This window comes from Dipodomys merriami, unplaced genomic scaffold, assembly GCF_024711535.1.
Source record: "Dipodomys merriami isolate MVZ:Mamm:240054 unplaced genomic scaffold, mDipMer1.0.p SCAF_12, whole genome shotgun sequence".
In the NCBI taxonomy this organism is placed as follows: domain Eukaryota; kingdom Metazoa; phylum Chordata; class Mammalia; order Rodentia; family Heteromyidae; genus Dipodomys; species Dipodomys merriami.
In genome coordinates, this window is record NW_027202493.1 from 24755815 (window position 1) to 24777293 (window position 21479).

The 21479-nt window shown below is 33.9% G+C and overlaps 1 long non-coding RNA gene across 1 annotated transcript in view; it reads right to left on the reverse strand.

The window, feature by feature from the left end:
* LOC138823272 (uncharacterized) overlaps nucleotides 1-21479 on the reverse strand; it is a 206267-nt gene that overhangs the window by 133978 nt on the left and 50810 nt on the right. Inside the window, exon 2 of the long non-coding RNA XR_011370774.1 lies at nucleotides 14811-14888. This is a non-coding gene — a long non-coding RNA (uncharacterized lncRNA). The remainder of the gene's footprint in view (nucleotides 1-14810; nucleotides 14889-21479) is intronic.

Consider the following 21479-nt stretch of genomic DNA (forward strand, 5'->3'; position numbering starts at 1 on the left):
TTAGCATTATCTCTATCATAACTAGGAAACACACTCAGTTCCATGAGCATTTCATTAATCTGTCACAGTTTTAATATGTGCCGTGCTAATGCTAATAGAAGTAAGACAAAACAAGCCAAGGAAGTAAAAGAATAAAGACTAATTCCAACATGTAGAAAACATCCTAATACATAGAGTAATGCTTCGCACATAATATACGAGCAGTAAATATCGACTTTTGCTATGTGACTTGAAATAGAACCTTCTCCCTACCATAATGTATTTATTCATGTTCATCTTTTCTTTTTTTGGTTGTGGGGTATTCCATTTAAACTGTAAATTTGTGCTTTTTCTTTATTTGTCTCTATGAATTACTTCCACTGAGTTACCTTCTCCTTATTGCTATCAAGCTCAGAAAACTAATGAGAGTTACAAACAACTGAATTTACCATATCTATTGTAAAGGATTAAAAAAATCCATCTTCCAAATAATATCTCAAATTGTGTTATACCTTTAATCAGCTGAATAAAGAAAATATCCTCTGAGGAATATAGAATAGAAAGAAGTTGACCCGAAATGGGAATGAAGGAAGAATTTAGGGTTCTCATTCAAGCCTAATTTATGTTAGTTCAATCAGTTTTTCTCAATGTGCATTCAAATTAGCATAAATAAAATAAACAGAATAATAGGACTGAATAATAAACATTAAAGATGAGATGGTTAGCTGGGCACCGGTGGCTCACGCCTATATTCCTAGCTACTCAGGAGGCTGAGTTCTGAGGATGAGGATCATGGTTCAAAGCCAGCTCAGGCAGGAAATGTCCATGAGACTCTTATCTCTAATAAACCATCAGAAAACCATAAGTGGTGCTGTGGCTCAAGTGGTAGAGCACTGGCCTTGAGCTGAAGAACTGAGGGACAGTGCCTAGGCCCAGAGTTCAAGCCCCACAACAGACAAAAAAAAAAAAAAAGATATGGTTCAGAGGAACGGATCTGACCCTACAATCTAGTAGAATCACTGAAGTTGAATCTACAAGTTGACTCTTGGAGGGAGATGTTTTGTGGGTTTTATCACCTTTGTCACAAGATAAAGCGTTTGCCATTTACGATGCAACCCAGAACTCCCCTATGAGTTTTTATGAATGTTAAGTGAACATATGTATCTTTTCCCCTCCTAGCCAGTCAGTCTTCAAAGGAAGAAAATAAATTTTCATTCTGCATCTAGTTAAAGTATCAAACAGTATCCTAGCAGCTGCCCATTAGTTTGATATTTTATGACCTTGTGCCACTATTACTTTTATTATGCTATTAGAAGTTAGGTCATACATTTGAATACAACAAGTCTTCACTGCTTAATATTAATACTCATTAATTCCTGTCAGAGTGATAAATCTATTGTTGTTGGTAAAACAATTTTGTTGGTTTTAGATTTTTAGGTGACAGTTCTTTAATTATCTTTAAGTAGTTGTACAAAGGAGCTTTATTTCCACATACAAGCTTCTGGGAAAAATGTATCTTGATTAATATCACTACTTCCATTTTTCTCCCGCCTCCTTCTCCCAGTGAAAATTTTTAATGTTTATCGATTTAACATTTTTAAGCCATGTTTCCATCATAAGAATTTCATCTCTTTTTTCTAAATAAATAAGATCAGATCATATATGCAAGTTGTCATTAGATATCAACCTTGCTAACTTTCTTAGTTACAGAGACAGAATAGAAGAAGGTGCCTTTGGCTAGTATAGGTCAGGAATCAACAGGAGGCAGAGTTTAACAGCATTTCAATTATGAAGTGAATGAATAATATTATGAAATATCATGAAAATTATAATAAATTATTTCAGAGAACAGGAAGGGCAATGCAAATGAAAATCCCATAATATTTATTGCATCTCGATTTACTATACAAATCTAGAAGTTTGAAAAATTAAGCACACCAAAAAGAAGTTTGACAATTTTATTTTTAAAATCCAATTTGGACAAGAAAAATGAAAAAAAACCCAACAAACATATTTTTTCTTTGCTATATGCCTGAGGCTCACAGGTGCTGATTTTTGACAGATCATTCTGTAATGTGCAATCAACTAAGCACTAAAAATGTGTCTACTAATTTTATAAGAGGGAATAAGAGCCCAAGACCTCTGTTAATATTAGCAGCCTCACATCTGGGGATTCTGCAGTGATTTCGGATGTTCCATGCATTCGATGTACATGGGGCATTTTAAAGAAAAAGCAAACTTTTCTCCTTAACAGTGCAACTGCTGTGTACCAAATGTGTTAAATGATATCTTTAAATTTAAATGATGCTGTAGATACTAAATCATTCTCATGAGAGAAGATTAGGAACAGTGTCAGTAAGTTGGCACCTTGTCCTCCGATTTGGCAGTAACTTTCTCTTCACTGCTGTTTCATCTTCTCTAGTACTACCTAGTTCCTACTATATTGCAGCTATTGCTGGGAATTTGTATTCCTCAAACTCTGATCAGAGCATTGTCAAAAACAGCTTTAATGTGGCTGGAGAAAACCTCATTGATAAATTCCCCTTCCTTTCTTCCCTCCTTTTGCTTTCCCTTCCTCCCTACCTCCTTTCCTTTTCTTTAGAGATGAGTTTTAAAAAAAATAGTAATTCATTCTGCAAAGAGTAATACACATTGCTCTTTTGAATTTAGATCACTTGACAATGTTGATTACTGTAGTCTGGTCCATATTTTACTGCATATGGATAAATCAGACAGTAAGCCTTGCATTTTCATATCAGGGAGCTAGTGAAGGGGAAAACACACATGGCATGCTGGGGCTGCTGGATGTAGAAGCCCTGTTTTCATCTAGGATTGAGTAAGGATCTGATCCTAGCTATGATTATGATGAAGGAATAGACAGTTACACAGGAAATACATTTGGCAGAAGAGTGGGTAATGATGATAACATGGGCCATGGGAAAGAGTCCAAGAAAGCAGGAGAAATAGCGAGAGTGAGAAAGACAGAGAGAACAAGAGAGAAATGATATAGTCTTCCCTTTAAGCAACAAATAAACAAGCCAGAAAGCCAACATGTAATCAAATATAAGAAGAAAAATTTTCTTCAGGACTATATTTAAGGCATATGCTTAGTATTTACAAATTTGGAAAAAAAAGAAGCATCCACCAAAGATAATAAGGATTATAAACAGAACAACATCCCAGAGTAAAATTATGTGTTTTATCATGAAAATTATGAGAATAAATCAATAAGGTAAGATGTAAATTTTGATTGGACCCAGATATTCTTAATATAATGCCATTATTTCTCATTTCTCAGTTTAGATTTCTTCCTCTTCTTTTCCTTCCTTCTTTCCCTTCCTATCTTCTTTTCTTTTTCATGCTATTTTCTATCAACCTACAAACATAGTAATTTTCCTATATAATTCCATCCTCCTAAATTTAATGATACATAGTTGTATAAGATAATCACATACTAAAAAGAAATCGATCATTCTCATTCTAGGTTCATCCACTTTCAAAGTTCTTTTTATAAATATATATTTTTATTATAAAGATATTGTACAGAGAGGTTACAGTTACATAAGGTAATGAGTACATTTCCAGTCAAGCATTGTTACCCGCTCCTGTGTTTTTCCCTTACCATCCCTTCCTTCCGCATCTCTCCAACTTCTCCCTCCTTGCCCCCGGGAGTTGTAAAGTTCATTTTCAACATAGTGTCTTGTACATCTCATTGTTACAATGGGTCAACCTGTATCCTTATTTCAGCATTTTGTTATTTCCCTTCCCCTCCCCAAATTAGAAAAATGTATTTACAAGATGCAGGACACCAGAATCAAATACCATAATCTAAATAATCATATTGCTAGAATGGGTGGAGCTTACCTAACTATAAAATAGTTTGTCTATTGCTTAGAATAGAATATCCCATTGAATGATAGCCTTATACATGACCTTGACATATGTAAAGTCAGCCCAGGCTCATTTTAAATTAGTAATGCAACAATGTGCATTAAATACTTTAAAAATCATGGTGCTGTGTACCTATAATCCCACTTGCTTGGTAAAGAGGACAAAAGGCTCAATTATTCAATGGCAGACATTTTAAAGGGCTAGACATATAGATCAAGTATAGGAAAGCCTAGCATGTGCATAGCCCTATGTTCAATCCTTAGTAGCCCAAAATCTTTTCATAAGGAAATGGAAGATTTGGATAAAACTATTCAAAGGAGGAAATAACAATGCTGGACAAAAATGTACTCATTACCTTACTCATGTAACTGTACCCTTCTGAACATCATCTTAACAATAATGTAAAATAAATTTATTGAGTGATGTAAAACAGACCCAAAGAAAGATTGCATGGTTCCCTTGTTTTTTGTATCTCGAATGTTCCCATAAATCTACAAGTAAACACAATTCATGGTAAAAGAAAAAAAAAACCACTTGGACATGATAAATTATATAGGACTCTTGACATTCACTGACTTGACATTCATTGACTCGACAGTGAGACCAAAGGAGAATATTCTTAGGAGAGGATCACAAAGGCTCAATAACTATGTGCATAGGATCATATAAAATAATGTTTACTGAAATGAACTTTAAGAAATTGAAATGAGGGTTTTTTTTTGTTATTCTGACTTTTTTCCTGTTTGTTTTCCCCTTGGTCACAGTTTTTGTCTTCTGTACCCCTTGTCTTGTATGTAAGTTCATCTACTTCCAGGAGGGAAGGATGGGAGCACCGGTGGGATGAAGGGTGAACAAATGCAGTAGTGATACTCACTAGACACTGTGTTGAAAATGAACTATACAAGGGAGGAAAAAACTGGGAGAAAAAATGAGGGAAGAGGTGACATCGTTGAAAAAGAACTGTACTCATTACCTGACTTATGTAACGGTAACCCCACTGTACATTACCTTTACAATAAGAATTAAAAACCGACCAACTATCAATCAATGCAAAAACAAAAAACAGACACAAACTCACATACTGACAGTGTTAGTAGGAATGACAAAAATGCCCTATGCCCAATTCCGTTCTCCCATCTCTCCTTCCTCTCCATAACAAAAGCAAATCTTCTCTTTAGTTTGGGCCTTCACTCACCTGTCTAAAGATGTGCTGATCTGACAGACTTTGGTAAACAAGCAAGGCAGAACCAGCATCTTTTCTGTCCTTTCCTCTCCTACTAGATCTGGAAGAGAAACTTGATGATGAGAGCTCTAGCCTGGACCTGATCCCATACCACAAAAGTAGAGTGTTGAAGAGCTAGAGAGGTTGGAATAAATAACATCATGGGTTGTCAGGCCTCACGACAGGCCCCAGAGGACAAAACTGTCTGGCAATAGCTTAGTTATGGGGGAACATAATCCTAACACACAGAGTAAATAAAACTAAGTACAAAAACTAAAATACTAATTGTGTTTCTGAACTTTCAATTAATATGAAACTAAATATAGTGTAAAATCATTTGTTCTAATTGGTTTATTTTAATTTCCTATTACTGTCTCTCATTCAAATGTGGGTTGGCTGGATTTAATAAAAATAAACTTAAATTTGTTATTAATTGGTATTATTTTCATCATGTATTATTATTATCATACATTGCAGGTATTTTTCAGTTGAAACCCTATTTCAGTCATGAACTATGAAAAGGAATTTTATTTTTCTCCTTTTAACTCCAATAGCATTTAAGAAAGCCATCTCTACTGGTATGTGTATTTTATTTAACTGTTCTCAATCTCAGGAAGTTAAGGCTTTTGTATTCACACAGATCCTAGGCAAGTGAATCCCTACAATGAGTTTTTAAATGTCTACTGATATTTGTGGTTATGCATAGATTCTCTATAAAATACATGTTCCCCCAATAACTCTTAAAAGAGATAGCCTTTTATTAATAATATAATTCTTTCTCTCGTTTGCTTTTACAAGTTCCATTTACAGTTCCCCCAATTGTCCCCCAAATGTGAAATATAGATTTAAAGTGTACATATATGTACACTATAAATGTATACATACATATGCATATATTTAAACCGAGGATAATAAAAATCTATGAATATCTAAAATCCAAATTCTTTAAAATGCTATTAATAAAGACATCAAAATTCTGTATCCAATGCTTTGCATATCTAATGTTCTTAACAAAACATGCATTTCAAGCAGAAGTTTTAAGAGTTTTAAATCACAGATTTTCACAGCATTTCCTTCCGGCAGCTGATGAAAATTGGATAATATACAATCAGAACACTTTTTTTACACATTTTAAATTGATTGAAAAATAGAAACAGATTTAACATTCAAAAAAACCCACATTTGCAACCGTTATATAAAAATGGCCCGATCTGATTTAGTAGATGCTAGGTATAGAAACTCAGAGCTGACAGTGTTCTTTGGGATGTTTTAAAACAGAGGGAATGTATGATAAGCACCAAAGCTGCTTCTCTGAAAATAAGGGCCTCACGCTATCTGCATGATTCTTCTGTGAGGATGGCTATCGAAGAAAAAGAATCTCCCATCTCATGAAAGGTGTTCTTCATTCTGACATTAAATAGGTAACACATAATTTTCAATATAAAGCCATAAAGCGAATGAATTGCTGAAGAGTAGATACATATTTGGCAAGATTTGAAAGTTGAACATTTATTACCACCTTCAATGTGATAGATAACTTCACAAAAGGTAAATAATGAATAAGGGTATTTATCTGACACCATGTTACAAAGCTACATATACATTGACAATGTGGTCAGAAATGTAGTCTAAGCTGGGCACTGGTGGCTCACCGCTGTAATCTTAGCTACTCAGGACGCTGAGATCTGAGGATCCTGGTTCAGGGCCACCCTGGGCAGAAAAGTCTGTGAGCTTCTTAGCTCAAATAAACTATTCAGAAAAAGCCGGAAGTGACACTGTGGCTCAAGTGGTAAAGCGCTAGCCTTGAGCACAGAGAGGCTCAGGGACAGAGCCTAGACCCTGAGTTTAAGTCCCAGGGTGGGGAAAAAAAGAAAGAAAAGAAAAGAAATATAGTCTAGAATGTACACAGCCTTATATAACTCAGCTTTATGTTCAAAGATATCATTTTACTCTCAAGTACTGCCTTGCTTAAGTAACTAATTATTTTCCTAACATAAGCAAATATAGAACATGTTCTGTATACTATTATCCCCTATACAACATCAGAGGCATTAAAAAGAGGGTCTGTGGGAGTAAGAGTGTCTCATTTCCTCCTCAAGTACAGTGAAGCCTCTGTACATCCTCACACTGTTTCAAATCAGAGCTCTGATAGAATCCATGGAGCTAATCCACTCAACTGTCTTTCTACAGTTAAAAAATATTGTAAAATGAGAGAAATTTATGAGTAAATAGGATTTATCTTTCCCATTATAAGACATTTTCTAATAAATATGTAGTTTGTATTAAACAGCTTATTTCTTAAGCCACATTTTGACCACATTTAAAATTTACTTCTTCACTAGAGAATGGATTAGTGGCAAAGAAAAAATTACCAACCCAAGCAATAATAACATGAAAGTTAGCAAAGATAAAGTGATAAGTAAAACTGTTCTATCATGAAGGTAAGGTTGAATAAGATTCTTGTGCTTCAAAAGATCATGAGATTGACAAATAGAAGAGGCAGGAAATGTATTGCAAAATTAAGGATATTTTTGAGAGTGAAATGACATGCTACTTATAATAGGCACTAAGTGGGACCATATCCAGAAAATCAGGAAATGTGTCTGCCATATTTATTCAGACTGAATTGAAGGTAATTAGATGGCCTTTAATTTTTCCAAACTGAAAACAGGGATCATTGTAATGATTTTGTCTACTATGAAAAGTGTGAAAAAAATTGAAGCAACTCAGCATGTGGCTGGCCATATGAAATAGCTGATATTGGATATACTCTACTATAACAACAATAAAGTTAGACACAAGATAGTAAGTAATAGTTTTGAGTACAGTAGTCCATGCAGGATGGTGATCTTGAGAGACTGCCTTGTTGAAATTCCCAGATTGTATGCAAGCTACTATACCCCTGTGTTAATCTTGAACAGAGGCTGCAGAGATTACAGACCAGGGCTGCTGGAACAGAAAGAAATATACTATAGGGTAGAAATAGAAGGAAGAAGAGGTAGAAGTTTACATGAAGATTTCCTGTAGGGGTTAGGTAGCAGGGTGGGTGTAGGGGAGTTGGCTGAGGCTTGAGTTGCACAGATAGAGGCAAGACTCCATAGGATTAAGCAGAGAATAGCTTAATTTGGTAGGAGACTGAGAACCATTATCTCACTTATCATTTTTAGCTATGATCATATTGGATGGAAACATGCAAGCCAAACCAGATCAAATGCTGAAGTGAAAGAAGGAAAATTCTTAATAATTAAACAGCTATTGTTAAGACATTCTAACAACTCAATAGATAACAAGAATTAACATATACATACCTAATAATAGATCCTTAATTTTATAAAGAAAATGTCAACACAAAATAAGAGACAAATTAGTTAAATTTATACTAATAGATTTCTAATACTTAGTATTTTATTGACTTTACAGACAAAATAGTCTAAGAATAAAAAAATGAATAAATGAATAAATGATACCAAATGAATAAATTGATACTATGTCAACACTGTACTAAAAAATTCATAGTATATTTTTCTTTCACATGCACTTAGAAAATTCACCAATATAGGACTTATGTAAATGTAGGATGAGTCCATATCGCTCTCAAAAAATTTCAAAAGATCAAATTTTTCCAATGTTTGTTTAGAATGAAAATAAAATAAGGCTTGTAGAAAAATGCTTAATTTTTGGAAATAAAACAATGTAAATACTTTGGAAATCACGTATAATGAAAGAATAAATGTTAAGGAAATTATAAGATACTTTGAATTATTTGGTGATGGAAATACTTTGTATGAAAACTCCTGTGTGCATTCAAAGCAGATATTCAAAGGAAATGTTGAGCAAAATACTAGCAGTAGCAACCTTAATTACTTCCTTAAAAATCAGGAAAAAAATAAATTAGGGCTGGGAGTGTTGCTTCCTGGTAGAATGTCTGTCTAATATGTGGAAGTCCTGGGTTTTATCCTAGCACCACAAACAAACACAAATAATAAGAAAGTAAAAACAAAACAAATACAAAAATTCAATTTAATTATGAATAGCTCCAATATGTAGTGATTAATAAATCATTCAAAATGGATCAAGAAAATGTGATATATATATACATATATATATATATATGCGCAATGGAATTCTGTGCTTCCATCAGAAAGAATGACATTGCTCTATTTGTTAGGAAATGGAAAGACTTGGAAAAAATTATATTAAATGAAGTAAGCCAGACCCAAAGAAACATAGGTCCCATGGTTTCCCTTATTTGCAATAACTAGTATATGTTTAGGACAAGCAGAAAAGTCAAAAACTATATACATATAACCATATAAGATGATGCTATACGAAATGAACCCCAAGATAGGGACACAAGTGGTTTTATCCTTCTTGCTGTTGTTTTTAGATATATTTATAATGTATCATGTGATTTTTTTGTTTCTTTTGTACGTTCTTCCTCCAGGGTATAACCCCTGTTTTCACTATATTTGATTCTGGTGCCCTGCATCTTGTATGTACATTTTTCTAGTTTGGGGAGGGGAAGGGAAATAACAAAATGCTGAAATAAGGATACAGGTTGATCCATTGTAACAATGAGATGTACAAGATGCTATGTTGAAATGAACTTTACATCTTTATCAGGGAGAGGGGTAGGAGAAAAACAAAGGAGGAGGCAACAATTAACAATGCCTGATAGGAAATGTACTCATTACCCTACTCATGTAACTGTAACCCTCTGTACAGTATTTTTACGATAATAATATATGGAAAAAAAGAAATCATTCAACGTTTTACCTTGAAAAGGTTAATAAAATTAATGAGCTCCAATAAGAATGATCAAGAAAAAAATTGAAACTAAATTACAAGTATCAAAAATGAGAGAGGAAATATGATCATAGCTCATGGAGACATTTAAAGGATAATAAAGAAATAATATAAATATTTTTGAGAATACTTGACACCTTAGATAAAATTAAAATGCTGAAAACCCTATTTGTGAAGACTAGCATGAGATAAAAGTTGAAATCCTGAATAACTTTGTGCCTTAAATAATTGAATTTGTAATCAGAACACTCTATACCAAGAAAATTTCAATCCTAGATGAATTCTCCAGTGAATTTCTATAAAAAAATTATGAAATAAATAAGTCACACAAGTTATTTAAGAAAAGAAATTAGGAGATATTGAAATATTTCCTAGCTCATTTAATGAAGCTAAAAATATTCTGATAGTAAAACCTAATAAACTATTTTAAGAGATAGAGACAAATATCCCTCCTTAAAATAGAAAAATAAGTTTTAACAAATAAATTTTAAGCCAGATGAAGAAGGAAGTAAACTAGTCAATCATCACTACCAAGTGAGAATAAGCAGAATACAAGATGAGTTAAGCCCTGGAAAAATCTATGTATATCACCAACTAAGAAAAGAAATACCTTATAATCACTAGATTATATTCAGAAAGAATAGGTTTTGACAAAATCCAATAACTGTTCATTATAGAAAATACTTATCAAACTAGGAATAAAAGGAACTTCAATAGTCTAAAAGGACATCTACAAAAAGCCTAAAATTAACATCATACTTAATGCTTGAACATTTTCCTCCCAACATTAGCACAAGGCAAATATATCTGTCCTCACCAATTTTACTCAGCTTTGTATAAGTACAAGGGAAGACAATAAGCAAAGAAAAATACATAAAGGATTGAAAAAGATGAACTAAAACTCTTTATTCACAGAGAAAAATGACTGTTTACAAAAAAATCAAATGGAAACTAAAGGAAAAAACCCTTACTAGAAGTAATAAGTAAATCAGAATGATTTACAAGGTCAATATTTCAAAAATCAATTGTATTTCTACATGCTGGCAGTCAGCAATGGGGAATTGAGAAATTTTAAATTCAAATTATAAATCCATAAAAAGTTAAAATGAAAAAAGACGAAAGGATGTATGAAAGCTCCATCCTGAAAAGTATAAAATATGAAAAAAATCTAAGTAAAAGCAGGCAGTTACCATGCTCATGGATTAAGAGAATTAAAATGATCTTAACAGCTATTTATCTTCAAGTGGACTATAGACTCAAAGAAATCATGGTCAAAATTTCAAGGATTTTTTTTGTGGAGTTAAGTAGTTTATTTGAAATTATACAAAATATAGAGTACCTACAGTAGCTAAAAACAATTATGAAAAGAAGGAAGTTGATTTACATGATTTCAAGACTAAAGTTCTATACAGTCTAGTATTAGTATGGGATTATTAAATAGATAAATGAAATAAACAGTCCATACACTGACATATATAACCGACTGACTTTCATTTAAGTGTCAAAGCGATTCAGTTTGGAATGGCATTGTTTTGTTATAAATTGCACTAGAATAATTGCATACAATGATGAAAAAAATGTATTTTAGTCCCTTTCCTCATCCCATGTACAAAATTAAGAAGATCATGGGTGTAAATCCAAGAACTCCAATTGTTAATATCTTCAAATTTGATATTGACACAAATTTCTCAGAGACAGCATATAGAGCATTAAGCTTGGAGGAACATATTACTGAATTAGACCTTATAAAATCTCATCTACTAAAGATATAAAAATATTTACAATGGGTAAGGTCTGATAAAAAGCTTCTATTCTAATTACATTTCAATATAAATCAAGCAAATACACTTAATGTACAAATATCTTGCACAGATATTGTAAATTAAAGATACATGCATATAGGCACATAATAAAATATGCTCTGCATCATGGTGGTCATTAGGGGTAATCTGAATTAAAAGTACAGAGGGATTACAAGAAAAGGTCAAACTCAGAAGACTAATAGCACCCAATGTTGGTAAAGTTTTCAGACAAATCTAATGCTAAGACCTTTTTAGTCAGTTATAAAATGGGACAAAGGTTATGAACACTGGTAAAGTGTTCATTATCCAGCTAGACATACACCTGTCCCATGACCCTGAAGATTTACTCTCTGGTATTGTCCCAAGAGAAATAAATGCATATGATCACCAAAACAACTTTTCAAAGACATTCATGGAAGACTAATTCATACATCTAAAGCTTGGGACCAAGCCAAATGTCTAATGAAAGAATAATTAAAAATTGTGGGATATTGACTCAATGGAATGCTACTAAACTCTAAAACATTATATAAATGTATGACCACTGTTATACAGCAGAGAAAAAAAAAACTGAAAAACCTTCACCAACCAAATAAAGAAGGTAGAAGTCAATGGCATTTTGTCATAGGAACATATAGTGTGATTACATTCAAATGAAGTTCAAGGATAGGAAAAATTACCCTCCATGATAGAAATAAAAAATTTAGCTGCCTATTGGGAGTGAATGGAGAGGGCAGACACTGTCTATATTCCAGAAAGTATCCCATGTTAATCACACTTGTGTATATTAATAGCTGAATTGAATATATTCCAAGTATATATTTTTGTAGTTCCTATCATTTTAAAAGATGAATGGCTTGAAACACACACACACACACATACATAAACAATGAAATTCTATGCTTCCATCTGAAAGAATGATATCACCCCATTTGTAAGGAAATGAGATGACTTGGAAAAAAATCATATTAAGTGAAGTAAGACAGGCCTAAAGAAATATAGGCTCCGTGGTTTCTCTCATTTGTAATAATTAATATAAGTCTAGGATAGTGCTATCAGAAGATAATAGTAGCTCAATAGCTATGTGCATATGACCATATCAAATGATGATAATTAGAGTGAACTCCAAGATATGGAAACAAGACTGTTTTTTAATGTACTGTGTGGAGTTATTTCTTCTTTTTCCCATTGGTTTATCCCCTGTTGTCACTGTTTTTAATTTTGGTACCCTGTGTCTTGTAAATACGTTTATCTGATTTGGGGAAGAAAAGGGGAATAATAAAATGGTGAGACAAAGGGTGAACCAATGCAACAGTGATACTGCATACTCAGAAGACACCATGTGGTAAATGAACTTTATAACTTTGGAGGGAGGGTCTAGGGGGAAGAAAAAGTGGGAGAAAACAGGGGAAGAGGTAACACTGTTTGACAAAAAATGTACTCATTGCCTTACTTATGTAACTGCAACCCCTCTGTACATCACCTTTACAATAACAAATAAATAAATTTAAAAAGGTTGGAATGTTGCCAAATTGTATGTTTTAATACCATGTAAAAAAAATTCCAACTCATTAATGACTAGAAATCAGTGTTTTAAATACTTTTTATATGCGTGTACAATTCATACAATTAAAAGCTGACTTAAACAATTATTTATGAATATGTTGAAGTGACAAAGGCATACAAGCCTGAAGTTCATAACCTGAAGTTTATCCTAAAGTTTAGGAGCAAGAGCAAAATAATCCTCTGGAAGTTAGAGTGTATAGTGGATATGTTTGGATGAAATATCACATTATTATTTGTAGCTCATTAATAACACTCAGAGTAAAGAAGAGATTTGTATATAATGTTAAGAAGTAAAAATTAATGAAACAGGCAAAATGGAGCACTCAATAATGCCAAAAAGCATTGGAAAACAGTAATAAATTTGGAGGTTTTGCACAAGTAGAAATCCCAATGTTTTTCTTTCCAAGAGTCCATCCATTTAGTAAGATACACTCTGAACCATTAAATGGAACATTGAAGTGTCAGGATTTAGTTGCTATTTCTTAGAAAAGTCCTAAAAATTAGTAAGGATTAGGAGTTTCTACAATAAATAACTGCAGAGACAGTTATCTTTCTTGAAATAAGTAAATGTGATACAATTCCTCATTTATTATGCTAAACACCTTTAAAAATTTGTTGTGCACTTAGGTGATCTAAGTGTATATTTATTTTCTTGGTTCCTCTGAGAAACCCTGCAAAATATCCTCCCACTGTTAATTACCAATTCAATCAGTTAATGCTAGAAGACAATATTTTGCCATAATTATGAAGGACAATTCTTGTAAGCATTTGATGTGATGAATACCTTTCCTCTTCTTAGCCAGGCTATAATGTATTAAGCACAAATAGAAGGGAAGAAAACAAGAGTACAGTGCTTAATCAGCAGTGACCCTGAATTAAAGTAGGTGATGTTTGCTGTGCTTGAGAATAATAGCAATACGACTCCAATTAACTGTCAAATCATCTGGTAAGACTGATGTTACATAAATAGAAAGTCACTTGGCCTTCCCACCCATTTTATTCAATTTTGTCTCTATTTTAAAATCATTTGCAGATAGTTCCTTTAACTATATTTAATTTAAAGCCAAAGGAAACACTGTCAAAAGTCATGATGGAGGTTAATTTTGATGGAGGAGGGAAAGAGGAATGGTGGGGTGAAGGGTGGCTATAAGGTAAAGGACACAGGGTAAGGGATCCACTGGGATGCTTACATCGCTGTTTCCTCACTAGATCTGAGTTACAGGTACTTGACAGCTTCGTGAAAATACTTTGGACCACATATTTATAACTAGTGAGCTTTTCAGAACGTAGGTTGTGGTTCAAAACATTCTACTCTAAATTAAATCTTCCCCGCAAAATATAGAATGTCTATATATAGTGTTGTAAAAAATGGAAAGGTTTCATGCTGTTTATAAAAAATCACAATCATTTTTGAAAAAAAATTCTTCATCCATTTTTTGTACTTGCCAAAATACCAGGATAGCTATTTTTTAAAATGAAATAAGCCTTAAAAAATTGGCTTTATGAGAGCCAATTTGGATTTTAGAAAATTATGTGCAACTTACCAAAATGGTGAGAGAGACCCTTGGTTTGTGGTTCTTCACTCAAGTTGAAAGTAAAGGTATTATTAGCGTAGTACAAGCCTGGAGAAAAAGAACAAATGTAAGTATCAACATATTTTAAATCTTTTTATTTTAACTGTATATTTCAAAAATCACTATAATATGTTTATCTATATAACTACAAAATGATAGCTTGCTTACATAAGTATTCATGTTACATACAACTGTTGGGAATATTTGCATCTAGTTATAGGTAGATAATACAACTAGTATGATACTGACACACAAAAAATAGACACATAGATCAATGGAATAGAAAGTGAAGCCAATGTAGCTACAGCCATCTGATTATCAAGAAAGATATCAGAAACATATACTGAGGAAAAGATGACCTCTTCTGCAAATTGTGCTGGAAAAACTATAGATCCCAAGTAGAAGACGAAACTCATTACCTGTCACTCAACCTGTGCACAAATCAATCCAAAATGGATCAAAGATCGCAATGTAAGATGTGAACCACAAAAAAACATAGGGAAAACATTTTGAGACATAGTACAGGCAATAGCTTTCTGAATTTGACTTTAACAGTACAGAGAAGTAAGGGAAAAGTGATATTACATCATGTTAAGCTTTTGTACAGCAAAGGAATCAATCACCAGCATGAAGAAAGAACATATAGAATGGGAGAAATACTTTCATCTGATAAGGCATTAATATTCACTATACACAAAGAACCAAAAATAAAATAAAATAAGCTGAAGCACAAACAATCCATTTAACAAATGGGCAAATGAATTGATAGACAATTCACAAAAGAAATTCAAATAGCCAGTAAATGTTCAAGTCCTTAGTCAAAACTGAAATTAAAATGCTCAAATATATACATTGCTAAAGGAAATAAAAATCAACTACATTAAGACTGAATCTCATCCTACTCAGAAGGGCAATTATCAAGAAAACCAACAACTTATGCACATGAAATGTAGGGAAAGGGAACCACTCAAACACCATTATGGAATTCAGTATGGAGGCTCTTCAAAAATATAACTAATATGATTTTGCTATACTACTCTAGTAAGTCAACATACAACAGAATACCTTCTCACTACAGCAATACTACTCCAAGCAGCCAAGGTGCCCACTATAAGTTATGGAATCAGTCTAAGTGCCTATGAATAGATGAACAGCTAAAGAGAACGTGATAAATAGGCACAACGAACTTTCTTATTGTTTTGTCGGTGGAGGGTCTTGAACTCTGGGCCTGGGCGCTGTCCCTCAGCTCTTCAGCTCAAGGCGAGCGCTCTACCTCTTGAGCCACAGCGGCACTTCTGGTTTTCTAATGGTTTATTGGAGATAAGAGTCTCATGGATTTTCCTGCCCTGGCTGGCTTTGAACTGTGATCCTCAGATCTCAGCCTCCTGAATAGCTAGGATTACAGTCAAGAACCACCGGTACCCACGCTACAATGAACTTTTATTCAGCAATAAAGAAAAATGAAATTATGCCATTTGCAGGAAAATAGATGAGTCTGGTGATGATCAAGTTAAGTGAAATAGCCAGATTTAGAAAGGCAATACCATTTTTTCTCTCATATGTGAAATCTAGATCTCCTATGCAACTCCCCCCCACAACTCCCCTTCCCACAAAAAAACAACATAAAAAACTAGGTTTAAGCTGTAAAGTTCGTTTTTCGACATAACGACTTGTACATCTCGTTGTTGCAATGGGTCCACCTGTATCCCTATTTAAACGATTTGTTTTTTCCCCTTCCCCTCCACAAATTATACCAACATCAAATACAGTGAAAGTACAAAGGAAATTATTGGTGGGAGACCAAGGACTGGAAAGAGAAGATCAAGAGACAGTGATGAAGCAGGAAATATAATAAATTATATAGTATACAAATATTAAAATATCCACAAACCATTTTTCACTATTAGTAAAGCACAAAAAGGAGAATCTAGAGAAGGAGAATGCTTCCTTCAGAGTCATTGTTATTAATGGCGTTCTTGAGAGATAAGGAAAAATTGGACAGGGGGAGGTTAGCTCTGACCTGTAAGGGGGAGGGCAGGAAATAGAACAGGGACAAATGAAAACAGGGGCAGTTCGGGTGAGAGGTGTGAAGAGAGCCAAGCTATGACACTTGAGTATAATGAAACAAAGAGTGGAACTTAATCCTTTTCAGTTTACCTGAAGACATTTTTCAGAGTGATTGGAACTCAGATGAAGCATGAAACAGGAGATTGAATCACATGCTACATTCCAGGCAGTTTGTTAGGGCCAACCATTCCACAGTGAATCAGGAAGGCATGAGCTTTGGCTCCTAGAGTTCCCAGTTTATTGGAATTAAGTGACAATGGATTATAATAATGTATAACAAGAAATACAGGTTTTTGTGAGGAGTCTGTGGCAGAAGAACCAGTCTGTTCTAAGGAGCCAAGATAAAATTTTGAGTCTCAGAGAATGCAATCTTGAAAGGCGTGAAATTCTATGCGAACAGGCAGTGTGCAGATTATAAAGAAGGAGGAAGAGGAACAGGCTTCACTTACATTCAAGCCACTGGGAAGAGGAAATAATCTCTCTGAGAAGTCTGGCATTAGGAAAGACTCGTGAGGAAAGTTTTATGAAGGCGGCTGTGTTCAAGTGTGGAATGCTTTGAAATTCAAGCAAGGTTTATGTTTGTGGACTTGGTTATTTGATCCAAGGTGATTCCAAAAATTGCAAGGCAATGGGGCTGGTCTGATACTCAGTTGTTGCACATAAATGTCACTGCCAGCGTTTACAGCCAATATCTGGATAGGTTCCCTGTGTTGGACTTGTTGTTAGAAACTTTGTACATCAGCCCTGGCTCCTGATGGGAAAATACTATGCCAAAGTAAGTAGTTATTCCCATGAATTGTTGTTTTAGATGTTTGTAATGAACAAGGGTCCTTGTTGGTGACTAAACCCACCCAGTGCATTAGGGGTGATTAATCAGCAGTGATTAAACTTAGTGTATCAGTGTGATTTTAGTGTATAGTTTAGTCACAGTATACCTGGTATTTATGCAGGTAATTAGACTTAGTACATCCATGGTCCCTTAAGTAATTAAGCTTAGTCCATAAGGGGTCCTTGCTGATGGTTAAAATGTGTTTCCCCTTCTAGCAAGTTCCCTCACAGATCTTCAGGCTAATTGGTCAGTGAATAGCTTAGACCTGGAGTATTTCTGTTTCCTTCTCACGGGTCTTTGGGAAATGTTTGGGGAACAATGTTACAGGTGTTATTGCATTTGGGATGAGCTGTAAGGTTTAGAATTTCAAACAATGTCAAGTTAAACATATTTTATCATGGAAATCCATGAGTCCAGTTCTATAATTAGTTCTGGTAAGTGCCCTTTTCTAGTTATCCATGGCCTTTTGTATGTTGAGCCAGGAATCTATTCATGTTATCTTGTATTGTGATGGGAGCTAATCCAAAACCATATCCTATATTTTCCCAAAGCTAGATGTTTTGTATGTGTGATGCCTTTTACATTGTCAAAATAGTCCTGTGAAGTAGGAAATATTTCCCTGATTTGAAGCCCAATGAGGTTTAGTGTAAAAGAATACTTTCAAGATGGCCTAATTCGCTACTGAACCATAAAAATCTAAGGACAAGAAACGTCACCTGTGGTTGTGTACCTAACTTGTGCTCTGAATTATTTCTCTCTTGTTTCCTTTCTGGCAACTCTTTTAGAGATTCTGGAAGAAAATCTCTAGCTATATAGAACTAGTGGCCAGCACAGTCAGAGATGATAACCCTTCCTATTTGGAGGAATATTTACTATTTATATTTCCTGTTCCTTGGGAAATAGATTGGTGGTTTTATATACCTGCATATATTCTTATTTATTGGCATAATTGGCAATACACTTTCAAATGCTATTTGCTTACGTGTTAAACTGAAACATTATTAAAGGGATCCACTAGAATTAAGATAAACACAATAGCTTCTTTGTAACTATTTATCCTGGTTCAACAGATAGTTTCCTTCCTTCATTGCCTAAGGATAAAATTTTTATAGGTAATTTATTTTTATTTTATTTTATTTTATTTTGGGGGGGTAATTTATTTTTTCAAATATATTTATTGCTATTGTAAAGGTGATATACAGATGATTATGGTTACATAAGTCAGATATAGAGTACATGTCTTGATGTAATTTATGTAAATATGAATTACATATAATGACTTAATTTCAGGGAATATAGTAGTCATTTCTTTTAAATAGCTGTAGCATTTAAAGGCAACTATAGTTGTCTTTTCTGAAAAGTAAGCACTCTTCTTGGAGGGATTTTGAACATTACTCAATGCATCAGGACTTCTAGCATCCAAAATTAGAACCAATCATTAAAAAAAAAAATCATAGGAAGTGACACTGTGGCTCAAGTGGTGGAGCGCTTGCCTTGAGCTGAAGAGCTGAGGGATAGCACCCAGGCCCAGAGTTCAAGCCCCATGGCCACCAAAAACAAAAAATCATAACTGTGATCCCAGTCTTGGAGAAGCCTAGTTAGTAGGATAACAATTTGAGTTTAGCCCAGACAAAAATGCAAGACCCTCTCTCAAAAATAAGTAAAATAAGAAATTGCTGGAATTAGGAGTCAAGTGCTAGAAAACTAGCCTAGCAAACCTGAATCAAACTTTAATAATAATAATAATCACCTTTAAAGTAGAAAATGATACCTATGTAGCTTCAGTGGATCTTCATTGCTTTAAAATTGTACTACTTTTAAATATAACTATATGCTAAAGAAATAATTTAAGGTGATGTCTATCCAAACTAAATAAATGAAGAGTACATCAGTTGGTTAGATTTGTTTAGCTCATCCTAATTATGAATTGGACAAATACATAGCTAATCACCAAAGGGATAATGAGCAGGAGGGTGTTAGAAACTTCTAGGTTGACTCTTATTTGGCTGATTTAGCTATAGTTTATAGCTGGAAGCCTCAATTTCTTGAAAATCACAGAAGATGGAAATAGCATGTTAATTTATGGAGAATAATTACTAAAGGGTGCTATTGAGTTCAGCCATGCAATCAAGATTATGGTTTCTAAATATCAAGTGACTTAAAAATAATCATTTACTATTAGCTTTTATCTTGCAATAAGTACTTTTGGCTTTTAGTATCTTGATATCCCATGCAAATATGTAGAAAATAACTAAGATTTAGGAATTTAAAGAAAATGGATATAATATTTATCTTTGAACGATTTGTACCCCATGCAGGCTTATAAACAGTGATAACCAAACTAATTATTTAAAATGGCTTTAAGTTGTCTATTCTCTATGTTCAAAGATACATATTTTTCTATACACGGAGATATTTTTCAATTAAGTTTTCTCAGATATATATTTGGGGGATTTTGCTAAGACTCATACAAGTAGAAGAGTAGAAGATTTCCAGAGCTCTATGAGTCCAGAGACTAGTAACATATCTGAAGATCAAAGGGGGGAAAAGTGTCTATGATGAAAATAAATGGAGTGGAAAAAATAGTTATTTCTGTCAGTGCTAAAAAGCTTAAAGAGTCACTGATTAAGGTCACTGCCAATTTTATCAATGAGGAAAATGCTTTCATAAGCTCTGGAACCCTCACTTTTGCCAACTTCTTGTGGACATGCAATGATTGACTGTCAGTATTTTGAGAATCAAACACAAAGAGGATTCAGGGTCAAGAAGATCAAAATTTTTAGCAGAAAACCTAACATGTCTAAAACCAACTCCAAGTAATGCATCTTTTGCTCCCTTGTCTTGTTCATGGCCACCATCCTCAACAACAATATCAAGAGAAAAAGGAGCAGAGAAAAGAAGGAAAGAAATAGTTAACAAGCATGTGAGTATTTATCCTTGGTTTCTCTGAAAACAAAATCTAACATCTTCAAGGTTTTTTTTTTCCTTTCAGGGATTCATGAATAGAACCTGATCCTGCTAACAACTAGATGTATCCAAATTTCACTTTCTAAGCTAATGTCCAAATGCCTACAACTGGTCAACAGCTAGCCAAGTCTAACTTGTAACTTAAGTGAAGGTTAGATGGTTTTCCTACTTGTATACTCCACACAAGAGTGAGAGAAGATTGTAAATAGAATTGAACAGCATTTGAATAATGGAACTGGAAATTATAACAGGAGGAAAAATATAACAGGACACACATTGTGTAGATAGCTGGCTTGCTCAGATGTGGAGATGTCATAGAGCCCTCCTGTTCAACACAAAATTGCTTCACTGCAGACTAACTGGAAAGTAAACAAGGGAAGATGAGGCCAGCTAATATAGTATTAATAATCCAAAGTTTTCACTGTATTTGATGTTGGTACAATTTGGGGAGGGGAAGGGAAAAAACAAATTGTTTAAATAGGGATACAGATTGACCCATTGCAACAATGAGATGTATAAGACCCTGTGTCGAAAAGTGAACTTTATTGATCTTGCTAGCTATGTCCTTTGCCATGCAGAAGCTCTGCAATTTCATACAATCCCATTTGTTCAACTTTCTTTGATTTGTTGTGTTTCTGGGTCTCTATTAAGAAAATTTCGGCCTGTGCCAATAAGACCTAGGGTTTCTCCTATTCCATCCTGTAATGTTTTCAGAGTGTCTGCTTTGACTCCGAGGTCTTTGATCCATTTGGAGTTGATTCTGGTGCAGGGTGATA